This window comes from Lagopus muta, chromosome 3 (assembly GCF_023343835.1).
Source record: "Lagopus muta isolate bLagMut1 chromosome 3, bLagMut1 primary, whole genome shotgun sequence".
In the NCBI taxonomy this organism is placed as follows: domain Eukaryota; kingdom Metazoa; phylum Chordata; class Aves; order Galliformes; family Phasianidae; genus Lagopus; species Lagopus muta.
Window position 1 is genome coordinate 39,779,299 of NC_064435.1, and position 8,403 is coordinate 39,787,701.

Below are 8,403 nucleotides of genomic sequence, written 5' to 3' on the forward strand. Positions count from 1 at the left end.
TTTGAATTTCTCTCTCCCAAGTCCTTGCCTAATGCTTTAATTAAACCAATGCTTTTTCTCTGTAGTGGTTGTTGATAGAAAAACTCATCTGTATCAAGTACAAATGTGTGATAGGCATGAATGCAGATCCTGTTCCTTCTGTCAGATATCTGGTGTGGGATTGAACTGTGAAGTGTGACCTAGAGAATCCCTCTCCATCTTTCCTGTAGGCCCCATTTACACACAGAAAGGCCACAATGAGGTCTCCCTGAAGCCTTTTATTTTTCAGATTGAACTCAACTCCCTCAGCCTGTCTTCATAGGAGAGGTGCTTCAGCCCTCTGATCATCTTCAAGTCCTTTTTCTGGACCCACTCCAACAGCTCCATATCTTTCTTGTGCTGGCAGCCCCAGGCTTGGATGTAGTACTCTTGTTGGGGCCCCACAAGAGCAGAGCAGAGGGGGGACAGTCACCTTCCTCTCCCTGCTGGCCACCTCTCTTTTGATGCACAAAAAGTCTTCTTATGGAAGAACTTGGTTTCCTCTGGTCATGAAAAGATACTTCAAATTTTTAATAAACTAAAAGATAAGTATAGCTACTCGATTAACAAACCAACACAAACATTTCTAAAGGATAGCATTCTGCAAGTTTCCAAGAAAAAATCAAAGCCATGTTATTAGTCTACGTGTATATTTTATATATATATATATACACAAAACATATAGGATTTGAAACAATGTTGGAGCTTTCCTGATTTGAATTAGCTGGCTTGGGCACAGATAGTTTGCTATCTTTGGTCCAGAGCAGCTGGAGCATCTGATAAAGCTTTTGGAACTTGGACGTGCTCTCAGTTCAATGGCCCATATAAAAGCATCCAGGTAACTCAGTTTACATCAAGCTTGTCAGTGCTGTGCTACAGACACAATAAAAATGTTTTAGGAGGCTGACTGGTGCATGATAAGAGTTGATATATTTATCTTATTTGTCTGACAGCCCAAGGTAATACAGCATTAAAATGAATATTTCCTCTGGTTCAGAGTTACAGTTTCAGACTCACAACATCTCTTTGTGCTGTTTATGCAGGGAGCTGTTTTTGCAGGAAAATGGGAGGCTAAATCCCAAGCAGCTTTGTGTCAAAGTGTAAAGAACAAAACCCTATTTATGTGATTAGTCAGATACTAAATCACAGAATCATAGCATTGTTTGAGTTGGAAGGGACATTTAAAGGCCATCTAGTCCAACTCTTCTGCGATGAATAGAGACATCTACAGCTAGGTCAGGTTGCTCAGAGCCCCATTCAGCCTGACCTTGAATGTCTCCAGGGATGGGGCATTCACATCTCTGGGCAACCTGTTCCATTTCCTCACCACTCTTATTGTAAAAACTTCTTCATATCCAGTCATTCTTTCCTCTTTTTTTTGAAACCATTTCCTCTTGTCCTCCTATTACCACATACCCTGCTAAGGAGTCTGTCCCCTTCTTTCTTGTAGCCCACCTTTAGATACCAGAAGGCTGGTATCACTTTGAAGCCTTCTCCAGTCTGCACAGCATCAGCTCTCTCAGATGTCTTCGCAGGGGAAGTGTTCCAAATCTTGATCATTTTTGTGGCCCTCCTCTTTATGCAATCCAACAGCTCTGTGTCTCTCCTGTACTGCAGACTCCACATCTGCATGCAGCACTCCAAGTGAGCTCTCACAAGTGCTTAGTAGAAGGGCAGGATCACCTTCCTCGCCCTATTGGCATGCTTCTTTTGATGGAACCCAGGATGTGTTTGGTTTCTGGGCTGCAAGGGATAAATATCACCATCCCTCTAAGCAAAGACTAAGATCATAAAAATAAGAGACAAAGCAGTGCACAGTCATATTTATGAATGGAAAGACATCTCAGAAATCCCCTTCTAGATCTGTGACAGAAGTAGACATTAACTAAAACACTTCACCCTGCTGTGAATGCACTTTTAATTATTTTCTCTTAATCTGGCAGATTCAGATTAAAGATTCGGCCTCTGCTGAAGATTTTTTCCACCCTCCAGCTGAGTTCTTTAATTTTTGGGTTAGATATTTGACCAGAACAGAAGATGCCCCTCTCAGGCCTTCCTTCCTATGGAACTGCTTAATCTCATATGGAGCCGTGTATTGTCTGGGTACATGAGTACGGGCCCTTGGCATCTTAGAGATGCATCCTGACAGCTCCATCTCTTTCTGGCCCCATGAGCATCAGAATGGTTTACAAAAGGCTGAACACTTCAGTTGAGAGCTTGGGAGGGATGTGCATTGGACAAGTACTGCAGCACTTGTTCCTGAGCACAGTCAAATTCTTAACCCCTTGCTCTCTTCCAGTCTGGCCAGTAAAAAGATCACCTATTGAAAGTTCAGTTTAAGAAACTAATATATTGCCTATAAGTTGTAGTATCTATGGAGAACAAAAAAAAGAAAGGGTTCATGGGAGAAAGAAAGGAAGTTAAAGACAAAGAACCACCCAGCTCTAATTCTTGCACACACAAGCAAGTCCATGATTTTCACAGTGATGACTTGTGAGTAAGATCCAGTTCCACAATTAACGATCTTGCAGAATTGGGTTTTAAATCAATGGTTTTTCTTTTCCGACAGCCAGTCACCCTGAGGAGTGAGAAAGCACATCCTCTGAGGACAAATGGATAAGATGGATTTCTATACAAAACCAAATGCTTTAATTTGTGTTTGTAGTAAAAAAAATGGTGCTGTCTAATGTAAAACAAACTTGTTCATTAATGCTGTATTCTATCAATAACACTATCTGCTAAGTAAGGACTTCTGTTCCTTCTAATTTCAGTGCTCCCACGCTATAGTTCTCTTTTCTCATTATTTTTTTTGTTTCCTAATAACTACTAGTACTAGAATTTATTATCAAAATTAAAATAAGGCAAACTCTTTAATAGGATTAATTATGAGATTACACAATTTTCACGAATTTAATTTGCTGCTGCCAATACCTGAAAAAATAGTGTATTAAATATAGTATGTTTTGGGATATACTTTTTTCTGGTTTTTTTTGTTTGTTTGTTTGTTTGCTTGTTTATGCTTTTGTGTTTAAGACAGAATCTCAGGAGATAATCTGATATATATGGGTTCTGTCATAACAAAGGATTGTTAAGATTGTGCTGGGTTTCCTCTTTTTGGAGAGGATAGATGATCACAAAGGACTCAGTGCTCTAAGGTGAAATGCATTCCGTATGTTCTAATTCTAGTCCTGAAATCAAGTTGAGGAGCTGAAAAACATGGCAAAGTAGCCAATAAACTTAAAGCTTAGGAGAAAAACTGAAAAGGGGTGGTGAACTAATAGGTGCTAGGGGTTGTTTTCCAGCACTGCCTTCAATTTCAGTATAGCCTGTTGCTTCTGTGAGAAGCATCCTGTCCTTGTGACTGAGCATGTTTGTGAGAGCTGATTTTGCTACGTTTGCTTACTATTATGTTCTTATTTATGTACTTACTTTTGCCTATAGGTTGGAAATGTGCAGATACACTGCATGGAATTGCTCAAAGACCACTGAGAAAATAATCAGGGACATTAAGCATTCTTATTTGGTACACTCACTCTGCAAGTAGCTCAGTGGCAACTGAAATGCCTCTTGAAAGAAAAATTTAAATTTTGCATGGAAACTGCTAAAATCGCCCTCATTCCTAGCAATTCAAGAAGCTGTGAACCCAGCAGGCTCAAATCTCTCATGTACTGCTTCAAAATGTTTCTTCTGCCTTTACTGCTAGCACAAGGTAGCAGAAGGGGCATGAATGGTGACCACGGAAAAAAGTAAATGTACTGAAAACCTGTGGAAATGGCAGGCAGTAAGGCAGGCACATGCACTACAACTGAGGACACTAACGGAGTTACCTTTGAACTATTTTCAGGGGAAAAAGTTAAGAGAATTAATTATTACGAATTGTTGGATAGAATTTAGGATCCCAGGGTTGTTAGAAATTTTCTAGGCAACATTCTAACAAGGTAAATTTTTACTAACAGTCAATTTTTGAAAACTTCCGCTTTTTCTCTCTAATGTGGATTTTGACTCTTTTTTCTTCCTTTTTTTTCCTTCTGATCTTTGTCGTATGGAGTTGTTTCTACATTGTTATCCCATTCAAACACATTCACCCAATTTCTACCTAAGACTTGGATTTTGGGTGTTTTTGCTTTGTGTCTTCTTTATTGTCTTGCTTTCCTCCAGTGTCTAGAGAAGCTTTACCTTTGGTTGTCATCTCTAGCTTCCACAACCAGACCTCCCTACTAAATCGGTCCTTACTGCCTCTTCTGCTATGCTGGGCAGGAGACTTGGACCTTCTGCCATCTACAACCTGCTAGGTGAGAGGTCATGAGGATTTGATGCCTGAAAACCAATTCAGATGTTAATCAGAAGTTCTCTTAAGAGAACTGTGGAACTTGTTGCAATGTTATTCTTGCATTCTCCAAGTCATTGTTTGTGTTACTTATTTCCCACCCATGTATTGGTGACGCATTGGTATGCAATGGAGAAAATCATGAACCAAATGTTCATGGTTTCATTGGCAAATATTTGTTGTTTGTCCATTTGTTTTGTGAGAAGATTTTTATTTATTGGATACTTGAGTTGAGACACTTCTTGGGTAGCAGGTAATTTTAGCCACATCAGGTAATAAGTAGAATAATTTTTGAGTTACTAGTCTTAAAAAAAAAAAAACAACATTAATTTTTATGAAAATACAGACAGTGGCTTGCAATACATGTTACTTACTGTTTGCTTACTGTTCTGAAAGACTGTCATCTCCCTTAATCTATTTCTATGTTAGATATTATCTGAGTTAGGATTAACTCCAAAAAAATTTTTTTTAGTTTATGAAGTTTACTTAGATTTACACTGTGTGTTTTGATAAATGTCAAGGTTTTTCTCCCTTTTTTCCAACAAATTGCTTATGGCTTTTTCCCATATTAGACTCTGAGTTAGACTGTGAATAAATCATCTGTTTAGTGTTTTTTTTTCTTTTTTCTTAAAATCACTGCACGTTCTACTTTGCTAGATCACTCATAATATAATGATGCTCAATTTGGATTTCCAGTATTACTCCCTGTTTCCAAGCCAATTGGAATTGATAGGTAGAACTGTCATTAACCAGAGGTACAGCCTTTATGTAAAAAGAAATTGTGAACAATATTTTCTAATAAAATTGCCCCCCATTTGTTTCCCTTTCATTCTGTAGTTTGTGCCTTATTATTAACAGGAATGCAGTCACTTTCCGTGCTGGTAATCATGTTGCTTTTTAAGTCACGAGTTTAAAAGTTTACACTTTTTCTTCAGCAGTGTGAGAAATGTTAGGAAAGCTGGTGGATTTTTTTCTACAGGTTGCTGTCAAATAGCACATGTTCCTGCATGGGGTGACTGTCAGCTCAAGACTTCAAACTTGTTTGAAAATTCTCAGCATTGTCATTTCTGTGACTGACCTCTTTCAAAGGAAGTAAGAGAAATGAACACGAGGCTATCCAGCTAAGCAATGGTCTTTTTACTGTCATTTTTCATCCTCCATGCCCTGTTCATGTGTCTAGCAGTACTTGCTCTGGTTTGGCTAAGGTCCTTAGTTTTGAAAATATTTCAAATACTGTTTTATTCTATCTTCCAACACTGCAGCCCCAGTGGGACAAAAATGCCTTTCAGGCTTTCACATAGAAGATGTCTGTGAATGAGGCAGTTTTGAACAAATGTCATTTTTCCCATTTCAGATCCAAAAGTACCACCTGTAATGTGACTAATTGCTCTGAAATTCAGTTTTTTAGATCCTTTGGCAGAGTATCTACTATGAAGCTTGTTTTCCTGAGCTAAGGCAACTCTGTTATATAATGCCATATGTGCACGCTGGTAGAGAATAAACACTTTCTCAGGAGCTAGAGAGAAACATGTTACTCCAAATGAAAGGAGTGAGCCTAGAAGAGTCAAATGGGATACATATTCTATTTCCATTTCAGAAGATTAATATCTTTTTTTTTTCTGTTTTGTGTTTTTCAGGTGGCTCAATACATTGTTTATCTGTTACAGAGCACTAAATGAATTTTATGAATTACTGCGTTTCATTTAAATATGTCTCTGTCACTGAATCAGTTCTAGTTTCTAACTCTATCTTCTTAATGGATTTGCCAATTTTAGACATCCAAGAACTTAGATCACACTGTATGATTAAAGTTATCTGGCTGCCAATGCTTGGATGAGTTTACTGGTTTTATAATTCTTGAGGTAAAGGTATATCTAAATTATGGTAGAGCTGACAAGTTTTCATGTTTTAATGTATTATCAAGAGAACATTATAAGTATTGTTAAAGAAATTACAAGCTTTTCATGCGTTAAGATGATCACATAATAGGGAAGATAAGAAAAATACATAAATAAGGATTGTTATCTTGATATTGCTAGGAAAAATGTAAAGTCTAGTAGCTACTATGATCCCTAGAACAAGTAGTCTCTTAGGTTAAATAAGCGTTTTGCAAATGTAGATGAAATCTGTGCAGCTCTTGCATACCAGGTTTGTAGAAAGCATTAGAAGTGCAAAGCTGCTTCCTGGTAAATCAAAAGCTATACTTTGCCAAAACTCTAATCAATTTTATTCTTTTTTATTTTTCCTTGACAGCAATCACAACTCTGTAAAATGTCTTGAACATGAGCCTACAGAAAAATATACAAGCCCCATTAAGAATGCCTGGAATTATATTCATTCTATTAATAATATATTTCTCTATTTCCTGCTGATATATTCTTTAGCTTCTAATTATCACTCTTCCTTGAGACTTTTCACTTTAAAATTTGTATATATGAAGTTCTGAACTGGACAAAATATTTCAAAGGTCTTTGTGAAAAGGAAGGCTCCATGGAGATCCAAAGCTGTCAAAAACAGTAGAATAACTTGAGCAATGTGCTTCATTTTCATTTGGGTAATATTTTTTATTATGTATGAAGAGTTAGAACAAAGTTATAGGGTGCAGAATTTTCTTTTCTTCTCTCTCTTCTTGATTCACTGGCAACCAAAATGTTCACAGCCTTTATAGTATTCCTCTTGACTTATGTGGACTTGACAAGCCCACTTGGTCTTCTATTAATAATTAAATCATGAGACCTGGACATGAAAAATTTACCAAGGCTGTCTTTAATTGCTGCTGTCTGAGTTGTGTTTTTTTCAAAGAAATATTTTCACCTTGTTTCACATAATTAATCTTGTAATTGAATTATGGATTAATTGAAGGATTAAGACTACTGAAACTTAGAATACTTTAGCTACCCACCATGGCAAAAACATTTGGCAAATTCAGAGTTGGTCATGTATTCCTGTTAATTTTGTGGGCAGTTCCTAATCTCATCTATTATAGATAGAAAAAGCAGGGGTTTCTGCTCAAAAGATACACTTATGAATGCTTGAATGAATGCTTCTAGGAGCCCAGGAATGCTTACTTTTCAGATTTCTTCATTGACACTGCAGTACTGAGATAGTAGGCAATCTTATTTGCTTTTTATCAGGATGTCACAGATGATGGCCTTTGTTAATAATTAACACTGGGATGCAAGATGATTTTTTTTTCTTAATTTCTACAGGATTTAGTTTTTTCTCTGGGCCTGAAAGCAAGTAAATGGCATAAGCACAAGCCCTGTCCTTTGTCCAGACTAATGTTCTTTGCAAATAAGTAGAGCTTTTGCAGCTAAATTGTTTCCATTACATTCATCAGGTTCACCTAGGACTAATGTCTTCTTCCACAGGGCTCCAGCTTGTGTTGTGCAGATAAGATCTTTGTTTTCCTTCCTGAATTAACCCTTCTGCTCAGAGCACTGTTCAACCTGATTTTTTTATTGCCTGTTTCTTTCCTCAGTTGTTTGCTTTTTCCTTCATTTCTGTTTCTCTCTGCCTCCTAAGGAAATGACAAATCAGAAACAGTTGAGTGGTCAAGTGTATCTGAAATAAAACAAGCTGATGCATATGGCATGGTTTGGTGGATGGAGCATTTCATTCTGCGTCAGAAAAAACTCCTTTCTCTGCCACTCATTTTATTTTATTTTATTTATTTTTTTTTTTTCCAGCACTGGACAAGATATTTTATTTTAATTTAGGCAGCAGTGAGACAGAAACAATGCTATAAGCTTTTTGTTGAGTAGTTTGACATCCAGGTTTGTAACATGCTATATGAGATTGACTTACCTTTTACTAATTATGGGAGGAGAACTGAGAAGGCCTGTTTATGTGCAGCTGGCATACATCAGAAAGAAAAGCTAAGAAAATAATCCTTTTTTAGGAACCACTTACCTATGGACTTTCTTTGATCTGTAATAGAGCTTGTCATCTTTTCAGATTCTGTCCCAAAAAACATTTTAAAATACATGATAGATGAGCGTGGAAGCCCTGGAGAGTGCAGAACCTATTCATGTTCTGTTTTCTACTGTCAGAAGGAA